This window comes from Rhinolophus sinicus, chromosome 17 (genome assembly GCF_057876585.1).
Source record: "Rhinolophus sinicus isolate RSI-liver-muscle chromosome 17, RSI-T2T, whole genome shotgun sequence".
Classification (NCBI taxonomy): Eukaryota; Metazoa; Chordata; class Mammalia; order Chiroptera; family Rhinolophidae; genus Rhinolophus; species Rhinolophus sinicus.
Window position 1 is genome coordinate 199860954 of NC_142517.1, and position 17625 is coordinate 199878578.

Here is a 17625-nt window from a genome sequence, read left to right on the forward strand (position 1 = left end):
GATAAAAATGACTGGGTTATCTGTCAAGCTTAACTACATGAAATTAATGACTAAAAATAATAGTCAGTAGTGTATTGGACATATGTTGTGAAGTCCATATTTATAAAGTACCCTCAAAAAGCTGTTTAAGCTTATCAAATAAGTCAATTCACTCAGGCAAATTAGACACTTCCATTAAGAAAGTCAATAAAATTATTTATGCTTTTCATTTTTAATCTTGCAAGTCAAAACCACAACCAGTTGACTGTTTAACATCCCTGTGAGTTGCACGCATGTGTGGAAGACACAATCAGAAGGCAGACCTTCATGTTCTCAAAGGTAATGATGTAATATGGTGGTATGGGTTAGGGGGAAGGTCTGAAGACTATTTTTCAGCATTTCAAAGAGTCCAACAGATATCAACTATGTCTCCCAAATAAAGCAGAACAGGCTAGCTACATAATCATGTTCCTAAGTGTTCCAGAATACTTCAACTCAATGAAACAATACTGATGCTCTCACCCTGATCAGGGAGACTGATTGGGAGTTGCACGTGTCTTTGATCAATAAAAAAGTTTCAAAAAATATAATGATTACTTAACGTCATAAAGAATGTATGTGCCAGGATATTTATGCTTATTTTGCAGTATTGTGGTAAAAGGTGGGGAGAAGAAACTAGATGATCAACAATAAAGGAATAACTAAATACATTATAGCTTATTCATGCAATGGAATACTATGAAACTATGAAAAGGGCAGGCATCGTTTCAGCATATGTCATAGGATAAAATAAACAGGTCATAGAACAACATATATTACATGGGTATTATGCATCTTATGCTCTCATCTAGGTTAAGAAATTGTGAGTAGAGATATATATGGATATGGATAGAGATATGCATATTCTCTAGGTACCTTCTAAGTAGATTAACAGAAAAGGAAATGGAGAGAGGTCATCTGAACTAGCAATAGCAGTTACTGCCAGGCAGAGGAAGAGGACAGGGGTGGATAAATACGGTCTTTCACTTTCTACTCTAAACTTTCATAAGGTTTGAATTTAGACAATGAATATGAATTGTGTTGTATTTTTTTAATTCCTTAATAAATGCAAGGGTTTTGTTTGTTTGCTTGCTTGCTTGGCAAACCTTTCCAAACATGGATTCCATATGGAAATAAAAAAGAAAAGGGGTCGACGGTGGTGAAAATTGGGTGACCAGCCAGCGCAGACATTCCTTTTCAGTGCATATACGTAACACACACATTCACTCTACCTGGAAGTAATGGGATCATGAAGGATTTATGAAAAAGTTCTGTTTCCCATTGCCAGAAATCTGTACCATGCGATGACTCTTCTTTACAACCTTCAAAATATTGCAAGCTGGTAGCTAAGTAGTGTAAACAACTTGGAGGCCCAGCACGAAGATCCTTCAGGAACACTGGCTCCTTCCTGAGACTTGGAAATAACCCTGCTCCTACCTGGACAAGGGGTGCATGAACGGGAAGCTGTCGTGTAAGTCTGCCCTGGGACGAGCCGAACCAGCTATTCCCACTAAACGAACGAGCCATTCCCACTAAAGGAACTGTGGATCGGGACTTATTCCATCAGCTGTGGCCCCAAGCAGCTTGCTGTCTGCCCAGTTCCACTCTAGCACAAGAGCTCAGCCCATATAATGTGTGGCTTGGTGTGTGCCAGGAATACCAAAAAGCTCTGCTAGATGTTGACCATCTTCCCCTAAAAGGTAAGACATGGGCTTCACAAGGACTTGTAAAAAATGCACTTCTTAGGATGTTCCAGTGACTACTTCAGAGTGAGTTCAAAGTCAATCTCCACTGCAGGCTCAGTATCAGAAGATAGGAAGGAGGCTTAGCAGGGCCTCTTTTCTCCCCCATCTCAATGCAATCAAGTCTTTTACTCAAAGTTTCTTAGTGCTCATTGGAAAGGCCCAACCATCCACATATTTTGTGTTCTCCACGACTAGGCTTTGCCAGGAACTAGATAAATATGAGTCTGTGCCATGTCAAGGTAGCCAGTTACAGGGGCAGGTCCCATCAAATGAAGGACATGGAGGGTGTGGGGAGAGGACAATCTGAGGAAGGAGGAAAGAAGTACAACCAGAAGAACTTGCAGTACAACTTCTGGACAGTTTTGCTGAGCCCCACCCCTCCCGGTTGTGGGGAGAATGGATAGGATAGGGTAGGTGTGGCCTCTCGTTCCCCTCCTGATAAAGCAGGGATAATGAGACCAGAATAGGTGGTATTAACAGACTGCAGGTGTGTGTGTAGCAATTAAAGCAGCCAAACCTGCTAAAGTCAGTAGTAGTGTGTGGGGTGAGAGCAAAAGGAGACACAGGCACGTGGGGCTCTCCAGAGTGAAAGGACGACAACTGAGAAACAAACACTGTAAGAAAAAAATAATAATGCAGGACTGAGCATCTTAATAGGCATAAACAAAATGACACACCAAGTCCTTATTTGTTGTCAGTTAGTGGTGCCTGTTCAGCACCTTAAACTTCAGGTACAATGAAAGAGCGCTTTTAAAAGCTCTGAACAAAAATGAAGGCACACGCTTAGCAGCCTTTGCTTTTTCTTTTGAAAGCACTTAGTGGAGATCAAAAACAACAGGTTGTCCAGTGAGAGCTGGTGGTTTGGTGGGAGAGGACAAAGATTGTTGGAGCCTACAGCTGGCTGCCAGACCCGCCAAGAAAATGTCTGTCCATAGTGGCTGTCTCTTTTCCGGCCCTGGCATCCCAAGCTCCAGGCTTCAGCCTCAGGTCATCCCAGCCTCCATGGTCTCCAGCAGCACATTCTCTACCTGAACATCTCTCCATGTTTCAACTTGTCACCTCCTGGAAGTCGCAGACTTACTCACCCTCCTCATAGAACCTAAAGCCTGCCTCCACCCACACCCTGGGCCCCACTCCTGCTCACCCTGGGTTTTCACAACTTCTCAGCAGATGGCTTTCACTGTACAACTCCAGCTCACAGTCGGACAAACTGCGCAAGACGTCAAGTATCCTTCCATAAATGCGTATGATCTTGAGTCACAAGACGTGGATTGACTTCTGTCACTTACTTGTTATTGTTTATTATCTGTCTTCCACAGGAAGGCAAGTTTTATGTCACCAGAGAACTTGTCTTGTAACCTCCACATCGTTGATGTCTAGAGATGTGCTGCCCAAAACTACAACCACAAGCCACATTCAGCTGTACTGAGCACTTAAATAGTGTCTCCTCCAAATTCTGATGTGCTATAATCTTTGAAACTGGATTTCAATGACTCCTTAGACAGAAAAGAATGAAATACAGCTCACAAATAATTTACATTGATTACTTGTTGAAATGATAATATTTTCAATATATAAGGTTAAATAAAATATTATTTAAATTAATTTACCTGTTTTTCTATTTTTTTTAATGGGGCTACAAGAAAATTTTAAATTACCTTGTGGTTTACTTTCTATTTCTATTGAGTACTGTTGGCCTAGACTTTTACCTGGCATACTGTAAATGGCCAATATTTATTAAATATCTACATACATACACACATACATACATACAGTGGCTCCCTGGGCCCATCATTTAAACTTATTATGCCTCTTTTTATTTTTCACTCTTTGACATGAAAATAAAAATACCTATTCCACAACACTTGTTGTGAAGACTGAGATAGTGCCACCTAAAATTTAAAATACTACCTAAAGATATGTTATTTCTTTTTAAAGTATGTTGAATGCTTAAAGGATAATAAATGCAGTTTCATTGAATAATCCACTAATTATTAAGACAGTTCTAATATCAGAGCATGTAAACATTGAAAACAACTACTTTGAAAAAGGATAGGATTAAAACCACATTATCAAACTTACACAGTCAGAAAGCAGACTTCAGCAGAAAATCAAGGATTTGCCAAAATGATGATGGAAAATAGATTTCTTTAACAGCTTGGTGAAAAACATAGATACCTAATTCTTTTGCATTCTAGATTTCAGCTTGGGTAGAGTGTTTCTTTTGGGAGTAATTAAGCATTCAGTTTGATAAAGTACATTTTACATGTCAAATAGAAGATGGATTCAAACTGAAAAGTAAGATAAGACAATAAATGAAAAAAGTCAAATTCACTCAGGAAGAGGCAAATCAACTTAGGAAAATCAAAGCCATTTTGACCTAGACATCCCTGGCCATCTGTCAGTAATAAACATATTCTCAACTCTCACTAATAAAATTGAAAAACACAACTTAGAGGGAAAAGCAGAATCAAAATATCCCAGGTTTTCCTCTTTACTATAGAACAGGTGATTCAAATATAAGTGTTTAAGGCAGATAAAAATTTGCCTAATTTGAGAGATTCCAAGATAGTGAAGTAAGTAAACACTGCCTGCTTCCTTCCATGAAGACATTAAAATTGTTCTAAATAAAGTATAGAACAATCAACCTAAAGAACCATCTGAAGTCTGGCTGAATGTTTTATAACTAACAATATAAAGAAGAAGCCACGTTGAGACTGGTAGGAGGGACAGAGACGCAAAACAGGCTGGCCCCACACCTCCATGCAGTGGTTGAGAACCAGGAGGGATACCTTGGCTGCTGCAGTGGTTCCCCACAGAGAAGCGACAGATCCCAGCCCTATACTGACCTCCCCAGGCCAGAGTACTGGTGCCAGGAAGAGGAACACCCACAACATCAGGGTGTGAAAAACAGTGGGGATTCTGACCATCCATGTGGGATAGAAGGCTGAGGGAAACCCAGATCCTCTTAAACGGCCCACACACAGACTCACTCACTCTTAGGCACTCACCCTGGGCTCCAGCAGAGGGACAGTAACTCAGGGTGGGAGGCATCAGAGGCATATGGGGGAGCAGACTAAGGTGTGTGGCTTTGGAGCAAAGGCTGGAGGACAGACGCCATTTCTTCCTGTGGGGTTTTCCTCCTGTGCAGTTGGCAAGCAGGCGCCATCTTTTCTGTGTTGAGCCCACCCCCACCTAGCCAAATCTGAATCTGATTGGCCTGGTGAGCTCCTCTGGGACCCCACCCCACCCAACTCCCCCAATACTGGAGGCACTTTCTCCCAAGCAGCCAGTTTTCTTGGAAAACTATCATAATCCACCAGCCCCAGGTGGGCAGCTGCTGGCCTTGGTGTGCTCTGAGACTTTTGTTGAGTAGCTCCATTGTTACAAAGTAGTCATGGGGATGTAGGGTATAGCATAAGGAATATAGTCAATAATACTGTAATAACTATGGATGGTGTCAGATGGGTATTAGATTTGTTGGGATGATAGATGGGAGGGGTTGGGGAGAAAGGTGAAAAAAGTGAAGGGATTAAGAAGTACAAACTAGTAGTTACAAAATAGTCATGGGGATGTAAAGTAAAGCATAGGGAATGTAGTCAATAATATGGTAATAACTATGTATAGTGCCAGGTGGGTACTAGTTGGAGGTCACTTCTTAAATTATGTAAATATCTAACCACTATGCTGTACACCTGAAATTAATATAAAATAATATTGAATATCAACTGTAATTGAAAAATTTAAAAGCAGGGGGGAAGGTGAAGGGGAATAAAAGGTCCAAATTTCCAGGTATAAAACAAACAAGTCATGGGGATGTAATGTACTACATAGGAAATATAGTCAATAATATTGTAATAGTGTGGTACAGTGTCAGATGGTTGCTGGACTTATCATGGCGATCACTTCTTTAGGCATATAAATGTTAAATAACTATGACGTACCCCTGGAACTAATATAATATTGTATGTTAGCTATATTTTTAATAAAAAACTTTTAAAAATCAACTAATTTGCAACCCAGTGAATATCAAATAAAGTTAAGGGAAAGGTGAATATTGATCTAATTTCATGTTCCAAATTTAATCAAATAAAACCCCTTCTTAAGCATGGACATATTCAGCTTCTTTAAAAGGTGCCTTTCATTAGGAAGCCTGGATTTTGTTGTACATATAGACGTCTTTGTGAGTGTGTGGTTTTTTTTCTCTCTTGGTTACTATATGTTTGTAATATACTAAAGCAGTGGTTCTCCACTGGGGGGAGGGGAGTAATTTTGCTCCCTAGGGGACAACTGGCAATGTCTGGGGAATTTTTCATTGTCACATGGAAGGAGGGTGCACCTGGCATCTAGTCCAGGGATTCTGCTAAACAACATGCTATAACACACAGGACAGCCCCCAAGAACAAAGAATGATCCAAAAGTTCAATGGGTGCCACCATTGAGAAACCCGGTATGAAAAGAACAGGTGTCTATAAGATGTTTCAGAATTTTTTTTTCTGTGCTTTTTTTTTTTTTTTTAAATTTTTTAAGGGCTTTTGCTGCACATAACAGAAGATCAAATAAAGTTGGGCACATCCTTTATGGCCTCGGGCAACCATCAACGCATGATTACAAGGCTAAGGAAGCAGTGAATAAGTTAACTCATTATAATTCATTATAGGAAAACTTAGGGATAAACCATCAGTGCAGAAGAATTGATCAAGAAGAAGGGAAAAGCAGACAAAATGCTTAATGTAACTGAAGCAAAGTTTATAAGGATGAAAGGTTTTCCTTTATATATTTTCTTCAATATTAACTCATTGAGTCTTTGGTATACAGAGGGCTGTGCTAGTGACGTTGGAGGTTATAAAAATCCCATTGTTACCATCTGTAAATTTACCATAGGCTCAAGTTAAAAATAGCCCTTCAAGAAATATCTCTGTAATTAAAGAAAATCTGGTAGGCATTGCACCATAGAAAACAAGAACCCTGGTTTTGGACTCATCAAAGGACAAACCAGGATTTGAATCAAGACATGCCCTGAGGAGAGCCTCTTAATTCCTCAGATTTCTCATCTATAAAATGGGGATAACACCCACTCAGTGGGGTAGTTGTGAGGATCATGTGTGGTTATGTATGTAAATTACCTGGCATGATGCCCCAGCCATGGCGGTTACTCAACACATGCCAGTGCCTGGCTTCTTAAAAGACAATTAGTGTTTTCATTTTAACTATACCTAAGTAATCACGCTTAGTTGAGATGAAAGGGAAGGTTTCTTCAGGTGTTATGGAAATGTTGGCTTTTTTTGACAAAAAGCTAACTCAAAACAAACAAACAAAAACCTTTAATCCCCAAAAAAACTATTATAAAAGAAAGAAGTAGTAGAGGAATCTGGAAATCTGGTTATAACAATACTGATGACAAATCTTAGAAGACTTAAAAGTCTGTTAATGATGGAACATGCCCAGGTGAAAGAAACACTACTCAAGAACACAGTATAATTTATGTTACTTCAATAAAATAAGACATGACCTGGACTTTGAGAAAGAACCTGATACCTATAGCTTAAGTAGAAACTAAGAACCAGTTGCAGATGTCCTCAGATCAAAATTTATTTGGAAAAAATCTTTTAGGATCAATATGACAGCTCCTGGATGTTCAAAGGGTTTGAATCATAGACTTAGTTAAAAACTAGTAAATATGTATTTTTTTGTATTGGACGCAGTGTAAAACTTCCCATAGAAATCCTTAACCTCTTTGGTGCAGTCACCAACAACAGATTTCTGTGGTTCTCAATATTTTCTAAGTATGTTGATATCCACATGTTAAAACATTTTTTTATTTGTCACGACCCTATAAGACAAATAAGACATTAATATTAATTAATATTCCCATTTTGTTGGCGAGCATATGCAGACTGTAAGGGTAAGTAATTTGGGAGAATTCAGCACAAATTGGTGGAAAAATTGGCTCTAACACCCTGACTCTTCAACCTTCTTTTCATATAATAACTCTTTTTTGTCAAATGCATAATTCAATTTAACAATATTTTGTAGTATCTGGTCAGCAAAGATAAGTAATTTACAGTCTGCCTCAAAGATCTAAAATCCATTGTGTACATAATTATAATGTGGGGGTGACAGGAAGACATAAGAAAAGTGCAAAAATATGCTCTGTGAATTGAAAGGAGGGAGACATCATATTGGGTAGGCAGGAAAGAAGGGAGGTAGCATTCCGAGTGGGCATTGACGTTTGAGAAGCATATTTAAAGAAGAAGATGCAGAAAAATGGGACACAGGAGAGGGAAAAAAATAGCACATTTGATGTATTTTCAGAGATCAGAGAAGTAAAATTTGGAACATAGAGTACCGTATACCCAACGAGAAGTGGGAGGTGAATTTAGAAAGTTAGGTTTATGCCGTAACATGGAAGCATTTGAACACTTGAGTGAGGGGTTTAGATTTAATGGTGTAAACACGGTGGAAACTTCGTAAAGTGAGATCGGTTAGAATTTCTAGAACATTCCTAGTAGTCCTGCCTCTATAGCCTGGTCACCCAGGCTAATATCTAAACTCCTAAAGAATAAAAAATGGTATCTTAATCATCTTTAAATTTCAGTGGCAAGATTCCTCTACAAATCACACAGTAAGCATTCCGTAAAGGTTTTCAGAGTAAATATCAATGAACTAATTAACGAATCAATAAGCTAAAGAGGTGATAATGGAAAGGAAGAGCATAAATATAGGAAATAATGTAGAAAGAAACCGACAGTACTTGGTCTGAGTCGACTTGTTAGGAGGCAGTGGAGAGGAAAGAATAGCAATGAGCTGGAGGCTTTGCTTCAGGGTAACTGGGCCAATGGTAGGTATCAGAAACAAGAAGTTAGGACATACAGATTATTTAAGGTAGGAGATGGTGAGGGTACATAGAATATCAACAGGGTGTTCCATAAAGTTAATTGAAAGCACCAGCTGCATTTCCACATTTTAGTGCAAATGGAATCTGGATTGAGTACTTTGGCAGAAACCATGCAGGGCTTATTATATATTCTCTCAGTGAAGGAAAAGTGTGGTTATCCAAAAACTGTACTATGACAAAAGTGGAGGTTTTAAAGATCATGGTAATTAATTACCCGTGACATTAATGGAGCCTTGAGAACATTAGATATCAGATTACGGACTCAGGAAATCTGTATAATTCATCTTTGTACAATCCCAACACTGGAAGAGTTCAGAGATGAGCAGAGGTGAGTGCTGCACAAATTGCAATGCTGAACAAAATAAGGACTACAAAAGAAGCATAATCACGTGACAATGAACACAGCACTGCAAACATGTTCAAGATCTTTTCCCATGCTTAAATGAATGAGTGAATGAATTAGTATATGAGTGAAGGAATAAATGTGGCTCTGAAAAGAACTGTTTTCTGTTCTGTGCATCTGCATTTGATATATTCCATATCAACCATAGTTCTTAAAATCATGTCTAGACAATTGAGATGGATATAGGAGGAGTGTTGATTCATTTCCGGGTATTTTGGGGTATTTCACTTTACCATGACAGACTTGGGTAGCCTTCTCTGATCAAGGAATTGGGTAAGATGTAAGGCTGGCAAAGACTGAGTAAAAGGAAGTAAAAGAATAGGTGGATCATTTCTTACACAAGATTACAGCACACAGAGCACATAAATTCCACACCTATCACATGCACACGTGCACACACCGAGGCCAAGGGATTCAAGCCCAAGGTTGCTGAGTAGAAAGCAGAGCCAAATGTTGAAGCCAACACAAGAAGCCACAGCAGTCCTCGGTGAGGAATGGCAAAGCAGATAGAGAGCAAGGGTGGAGGAATTCCCAAGATGCTGAGGGGGCACCCACCACAATTGCTAATGGGGTTCCAACTGGTACATTCAAATGCACTAAAAGAGAACAGATGGAAGTATCCTGGTTACAGAGTAACCATTAGTAGAGGAAATTTCTTATAGGCCGATATATAGAGTCTCTGTCTGAAAAATACCACCTGAAACTTCATACAAAAGTTTCTTTCTTTAATTTGTTTTCTTTCCTATACACATGGACTCAGAGACTTTTTTTAACTTTTGAGACTATAATAATTCAAATAGGCTTTGATAATAATCTATTAGTGTAAGAAGGTTCCAGTAAGACAACTGAGCATTAATATTTCTGGTATGGTAAGAATTTTAATTTCTTTGGATGTGATACATATAAATGGGGCTTCTGTAATTCCAAATAACAGAAATGTTTAGTTGATTTCATGTATTGTAGGTATTATTAGTATCTCAACTTAATTTTCCTTAAATTTGATACCAGTAGACTTGGGCGCAAGCTCTCTGGCATTTTTGCCTGATGAGTAATCTTACCCCAGTTGAAAGAGTGGCACTCCAACTACATATACGTATGTTTATCTGCTAGGTATGGCAGATAAACAGCCTCAGTAGATACTATGAAGCCACAAAGCTAAGAAAGATCTGTGTATTGTTCAATGGTAAAATGACATTTTCACATTGTATGGAATTTGTGGTATGTTATTTGGCCTTATGAAAACAGACATTTGCAAAAGTGTAGAGACAAAGTGAGAAGAAATGGAACGATAAATTATGGAGGAATATAAAGAAAACGGGGTTTGGGGATAGCCAATGTACGTAAAAGTAATCTGAAAATCTCAGAATTGGTTACTTGGGGCCACTCTTGGGGACTTTGGGCTTGAGATAATCAGGGTCTAATGTTGAAATGTCCATCCTGGAAATAACATTTAGAGCAAGTTATTGCAACTAATATAAAGGGGACGACCAAATTATTTGGTCAAATTGGAATTTCATTACATCAGAATGTGTAGATGTCAGTGGTTTCTAATCTGGAAACAAGGAAAGAATCAAATACTCCTGGGGCTCCTGTTACTCTTTTGTAATTGTAGAGGAGAAGGCTAGCTGATCTCTAGGGTCCTTTCCGTGATTCTGCAGTGCTCCCCCGTATCATCCATAGTGGAAAATGTCTGTCCTATTCCTAAATGGTTGTCTGAGCTAAAGAAAGGGCCTTTGTTCCAGGAAAGGGGCTGCTCATCCTCACCATCTTATTTCTTAACACTTAGAACTTTCATGAAAGATCTAATCAAGAAGACACCAGATGTCATAGTATCCTAATTGCTGTAGATAATCACCAAGAGCTTAAAGGCGTTGTACATTTATGCGAAACATTTGCTGGGGGCCAGGTTCCCAGGCAAGAACATGGAAACAGCTGTCTCACTTATGATTAAGGGGATATGCAATTTCCAAATCAGATGAATTAGCTTTTAAAATAAAAATCATCCTTCTGTAGTTACACAAAGTAAATGCTTAGTTTTAATCAAACCAAATACTGGGGACAGAAAGACCTCACTCGAATTAATTAAAGCGTGTGTGTGTGTGTGTGTGTGTGTGTGTGTGTGTGTGTGTGAGAGAGAGAGAGAGACAGAGACAGAGAGAGAGAGAGACAGAGAGACAGAGAGACAGAGACAGAGAGAGACAGAGAGAGAGAGAGAGATGGGGGGCAAAACAGAAGAGTCTCAAGCTCAAATGTCACTTTTAATATTTTCTGTTTATCACTGGTTTTAAACAAGTTGATTATAATGTTTTGATATAATTTTCTTTATGTTTCTGGGGCTTGGGATTTGTTAACCTTTTCATATCTGTGAATTTATACTTTTCTTCAAATTTCAAAAGTTTCCAGCCATTCAAATATATTTTGTGCCCTGCCTCATCCCCTATCCTCTCCTATGGGCACTACGATTACATATAGGCTTGTCCATTTGAAATTTTCCTACAGCTCACTGATGTTCTGTCCTTTCTTTTTTCAGTCTTTTTTTTCCCTTGTGTGTCATTTTGAATAGTTCTTATTACTATGTCTTCAAATTCATTAATATTTTCTTCTGCAATGTTCAATCTATGATTAATCCCATCCAGTGTTGGTTTTTCTTTTGTTGTTTGTTTGGGTTTTTTTTAATCAGACACTGAGGTTGTTATCTCTAGAAGATTGACTTGGGTCATTTGGATATCTTCCAATAACATGTTCAATCTTTCTTCTAGCTTCTAGAATATATGGAATACAGTAATAACTATTTTAATGTCCTTGTCTACTAATTCTATCATCTGTGTCATTTCTCAGTCAATTTTGATTAATTTTTCTCCTCGTTATTAGTAGTATTTGCCTACTTCTTTGTATGCCCGGTAATTTTTTATTGGATGCCAGACATTGTGAACTTCAGTTTGTTGGGAGCTAACTACTCATATTTCTGTATTCCTATAAACATTCTTGAACTTTATTCTACGACACAGTTAAATTAATCAAAAATAGTTTGTGACTTCCAGATCTTGCTTAATTAGGCAAAACCAGAGCAGTGTTTAGTCTAGTTTTATTTTCCCTGATACTGAGGAAAGACAATTCTTAGTACCTCTAACTGATACCTCTTGAATTATGAGATTCTTCACTCTGGCCATTGGGAACAATCACTATTTCTGGCCCTGTGTGACCTTCATGCACCATGCTCTTGAATGATTCTTTCCCAGCCTCAAGAAGTTTCTTTATATACATATGTTCAGCAACACTCAAATGAATACTTAGGGGAGAGGAGACTTTCCACAGATCTCTGGCATTCTTTCTCTGAACAACTCTCTCCTTTTTGGTGTCCTGTCCTGCCCACTCTAGCTGCCTTGTGTTCCCCAAGACTGTCATCTCAACTCAGAGAGCTTGTGTGCATCTTCCTGCGTGCCATTGTGTGTATTAATGTCTGGAAACTTCCTAAAGGAAATAAACTGGGGTAATCCTAAGGGTCACTTCATTTGTTTCCTATCTATTGAGGATTGCTGACCTTGGTTGCCCAATGTCCAATATCTTGAGTGTTGTCATTTTAGTGTCCAGTTTTTTAGTTGTTTCAGATGGGAGGGTAAATCCAATTCCTGTTATTCCACATTGATTGGAAGTGGAAGTCCTCAAATCCAATCATTACTAAACTACTTAAATATTTTTATAAAGCAACAAATATCAAGACATAATGCAAAATTTGGAGGCGATACCCATGAGGAAAAAAGAAAAAGACAAATGAATAACGTGCACTGAAAAACAAATCTTCTAAAAAAATTTGTCGGGCCGGCCTGGTGGCTCAGGCGGTTAGAGCTCCGTGCTCCTAACTCCGAAGGCTGCCGGTTCGATTCCCACATGGGCCAGTGGGCTCCCAACCACAAGGTTGCCAGTTCAATTCCTTGAGTCCCGCAAGGGATGGTGGGCTCTGCCCCCTGCAACTAAGATTGAACACAGCACCTTGAGCTGAGCTGCCTCCCGGATGGCTCAGTTGGTTGGAGTATGCCCTCTCAACCACAAGGTTGCCGGTTCGACTCCCGCAAGGGATGGTGGGCTGTGCCCCCTGCAACTAGCAACGGCAACTGGACCTGGAGCTGAGCTGCACCCTCCACAACTAAGACTGAAAGAACAACAACTTGAAGCTGAACAGAACCCTCCACAACTAAGAAAGGACAACAACTTGACTTGGAGAAAAGTCCTGAAAGTGCACACTGTTCCCCAATAAAGTCCTGTTCCCCTTCCCCAATAAAATCTTTAACAAAAAAAAAAAAAAAAATTGTCAACAATTGACAAATCTTTGTGGTTAAAAAAACACAAATTTAATAAGTATATGGTTCTGCAAATTTTGTGAAATTTTGCTTAACTTCACAATAATCTGAAATTCTGAGCCTTGGAGGTTAGCAGAAGAAATTATGTTAACAGAAATTTGATCTCCTAATCATGGGAAGAATGCTACACTTGGGAGTGCTTTCATAAGGAGACAGAAACATGCCTGCACAGTGCCTAACATACACCCATAAATGCTTGTGCAGTGATAACAATTACTGCAGGAGAATATAGAAATGAATGGTCCATACAAGAATGTAAAATAGTTTGATATAGTTATGACAAAATGTATTGATTACACAAAAAATATACATTTAAAGATTCTATGACAACACGGGGCTCCTAGGGCATCTGCAATATTATTTCCTGACCTGGATAAGGATTCTGCGGTATTCTTTTTATATCAATTTGTTAAGTTTTTTCTTTATAGTTTATGCACTTTTTTGTATGTTTATTATAGTACACAAATATAAAAGTTTTTTTTTTAAGATCATATGAGAAACCACAAGAGAACTAGGCTCAGTTGTTAGCTTTGAAATGGAAAAGCTGAATAATTTTATTATTCATAAGACGTCATCATCATATCATCGTAATATATTAGCTATACATCTAAATAAATATTGAAGAGAACTCTTTTGATAAATGGCTTTCACATACATTATCTTCTTATGACCCTGAGGAACAAGAATAATTATTCACCACCATTTAGCAAATGGAAAAAAATGAGGCTTGAAAGGCTAAATGACTTATCCAACATCATCTACAGTAAGAAACTGGTGGTTCATGTTATCGCCACTGCACCACAATCCTTTGTTTTTCTTGATTTTATAATAATGTAGTTGGTTGTCTCCAAACATCCATTCCTCCACTTTTTCCTTGTTAAAAGGACCTGAATTTTGCTCAGTAATCAGGTGACCATCATCTGGAAAAAAGTGGGAATGATTCTCCTCAGCCCCAGGAGGTAATACCTGGTTAATTTAAGCCAGTTGTAGTAAACCCAACCCTCTTTCCAATGATTGGTTTATAAAATGGTCATGTGATGCATGTCGACCAATAATATACAAAAGGAGTCCTGCTGTGGGCCTTATTATGCAAGCACATGAGGTTTGAAGCTGCTTCAACCTCTTGACAAGCCTGAAAATAAAAGCAACATGATGAGGAAGGCATAATTATTCACCTCATCTTACAGATGGAAAAACTGAGGCTTAAAAGGCTAACTGACTTGTCCAGCATCAAATACAGTAAGGAATTGGTGGAGAAAGCAGAAAGATTTTAAAAATGTGGATCTCTGACGATGTGATTGAATCCTATAAGTCAAGCCCTATAATTCCCTACTTCCAAACTTCTTATTATATGGGATAACAAATTCCCCTATTGTTTGAGCTATTTTGACTTGGATCTTTCTGTTACCTGAAGCTGAAAGCGTTCTTACTAATCTACTAAGTACTAAACTGATAATTTTCTTTCATTATCTTACTTAATTTTCACTACAAATTCTATGAGAAAGATATGACTATTGCCATTTTTCAGAAGAGGACTTAAAACTTAAAAACAATTTAGTAATTTACACCAGTTCATGGAATTATAACTAGGATTCAAATCTATTATGCCTGACTCCAGACGTGTCACATGATAAACTTAGCAATAGAATCTGTTTCAAAAAATGATGGTTCAGTCACATGGGATCATTAAAAGTTATTTTGTTGCCATCATTTTAGTTGTGGCTAAAATCAAAGTGAGAATCAATGTCTTCTTCTCTTTTCTCCAGTCCTCAGACAGAGCCCCTCAGGGCAAAATTCTTGCTTCCTGTTACTCTGCAAATCATAAAGATTTCTTAAAAGCAAAGGGAAGACAAATATTCCTCATTCTGGGAAAGTACTTCCTGATAATAAGATGATTACCAAAATAATTAATTAATTAACTAACTATCTCAGGAAGTAGTCAGTTCGCTGTCACAGGAGCTTCACAATAGATACTGGGTGGCCATTTAGCAAAGATGTGACATTAATCTGGCAGGTAGCTGGGCAAAATATTCTTAAACTATGATGATAAGGCTTTATGAAACTCACAACTTTTCTGTGGAATATCTTATCTGTACTCATTGTATTTGCCATCTTTCCCTTTTACTCCATATCTCAAAAGGGTGAAAGGATCAATGTGCTAAAAAACCTAAATAACTTCTAACTTCTCCAAGAAAATATTTTTAAAAGGTGCACTGTGAATATTGGTATTTTATAGTCTGTCATTTCTTTCAATCTGCAACTGCTGTTTCTGCTCTATGCATATCTCTTTGCTAGGTATTTTCTAAATACAAAAATACACAAATAAAAATATAACAGATAACCCTTCCCTTGAAGAATCTGCAACAATTACCTTGCTCAGATGTATGCACATAAAAAGTTAAACAAAAAATACAAATCAAAGGGTGCTATTTGACAGAATATAATTATAGGCAAAATGGGGTAAACTTTAGTGGGTCTGGATTTTTAAAAGGAAAGATGTCCTTCTTCTTGCACTTTTAAAGAAAGAACCTCAAGCCAAACAAATAAACCACGTTCCAGTTGTTGCGTTTTGTGTGTGTGTGTGGTTTTCTTTTTTTTTTTTGCTTTTTATAGCCTTGGAGTAAATACCCAGGTGGTAAACACTACTCACTTACTAAGATGACGAAAATATTGTAGGCAAAATCTTGACCAAAGTCAAACCCATGGAACAGAATATTAGAATATTTGTGGCCATGGCCTTACACGTTATATTTAGAGCAGGACTTCCTAACTTGGGGTCCACAGATCCTGAAGGGGTGCTTCAGTGGACCTCAGGGAGTCTGTGAAGTTGAATAGAAAGAAAGTATATCTTCAGATTCACTAACCTTAACTAAAATCTAGCATTTCCCTCAACAAACTACAGTATTATTAGGAGTTTCTATAATATTGCAACCAATAGAAATCGCAGATATTTTCATATCACATTATAACTTTGCAGACATCTCAATGTATCGTATATGTTTATGCTTACTTCCAAATGACAGTTGTTATCAAACCTCTTGGTATTCAATGTATTAATAAAGATGCAAGTATTACTAAGTCACAGACTGGGTGTTTTTTAAATATTTTGACCATTACTTTATTTCAATATAATTGGTTTTCTTTGTAATCCTGTGCATTTTGTTTTATGGCACATAGAAATACTATTTTGAGACAGGGTCCATTACCTGATCACCAAAGAGTCTATGGCACAGAGAAGCTTAAGAACCCGTGGTTCAGGTATCCTCATCTTTTTCTTGAATTTTAATGAATATATTGTTGTTGGCTTAGCAGATATTCATCAATGCTTTGGTCTGTCCAAAGCATTGGTTTGTTCCACATTTCAGTTTTGCATTTTCAATGTTTGAAAGGTTGGATTTATAAAAGGAGATCATTAGTGTTAAACAGGGCAGAATTTTAATTACTTTAATTTTTTAAACTTGTCTCTCACATATACTTTGGGCATTTTTATTCTTGTTCAGTAAATGAAAGGAAACGGGTTCCAAGTTTCTCTCTCTAGCAGAAGTAGAGTGTCCAGATAGGATGCATGAACTCATCAGATCTTGGATCTGGAACATATTTTATGGGTTTCAGGGGTTTCTACCCTGGAAATGAACTTCTTCCTGCCATAAGAGTATAATCTCCTTTTTTCTTTTTTACCCTAAACTCTCTGAACACAATTTAACCTCAATGAACTCAGTTTTTAAAGATCAGATGCTTTCTTCTTTGAAGAGTCTATATTTCTTCTATACACAAAACATTTTTGTCAAGGCATACGAATTTGCATTATTTTTATAGACTATGTTTGCTCTAAAATTAAATATGCGGTGCATGTATTTCAAAGAAATAAACATAAAAAAGTGAGTTATGGTCAATTTATATTGCTCTACTTGTGATGTTACCTATCTATATGTGGTAAAGACCAATAAAAGTTAAACATAACAGAGAATATTACAAAGAGATGGCTATGCTGCTTTAGTTTACATGAATTTGGGTAAAGAATTTTAGAATGACACACTCAGAAAAGACTTCATATGCGTGGGGTGTTTTAAATTTATGAATTTCTTAAAATTCTCCCATTACAAACAGCCTCTGGGCATAAGTACGCATTGAAGAAAGAAAAACAAGAAACTGGCCATCAACAGCAGCCCTGTAGGAAGTCATGGTCCAATCATGACATTTTAG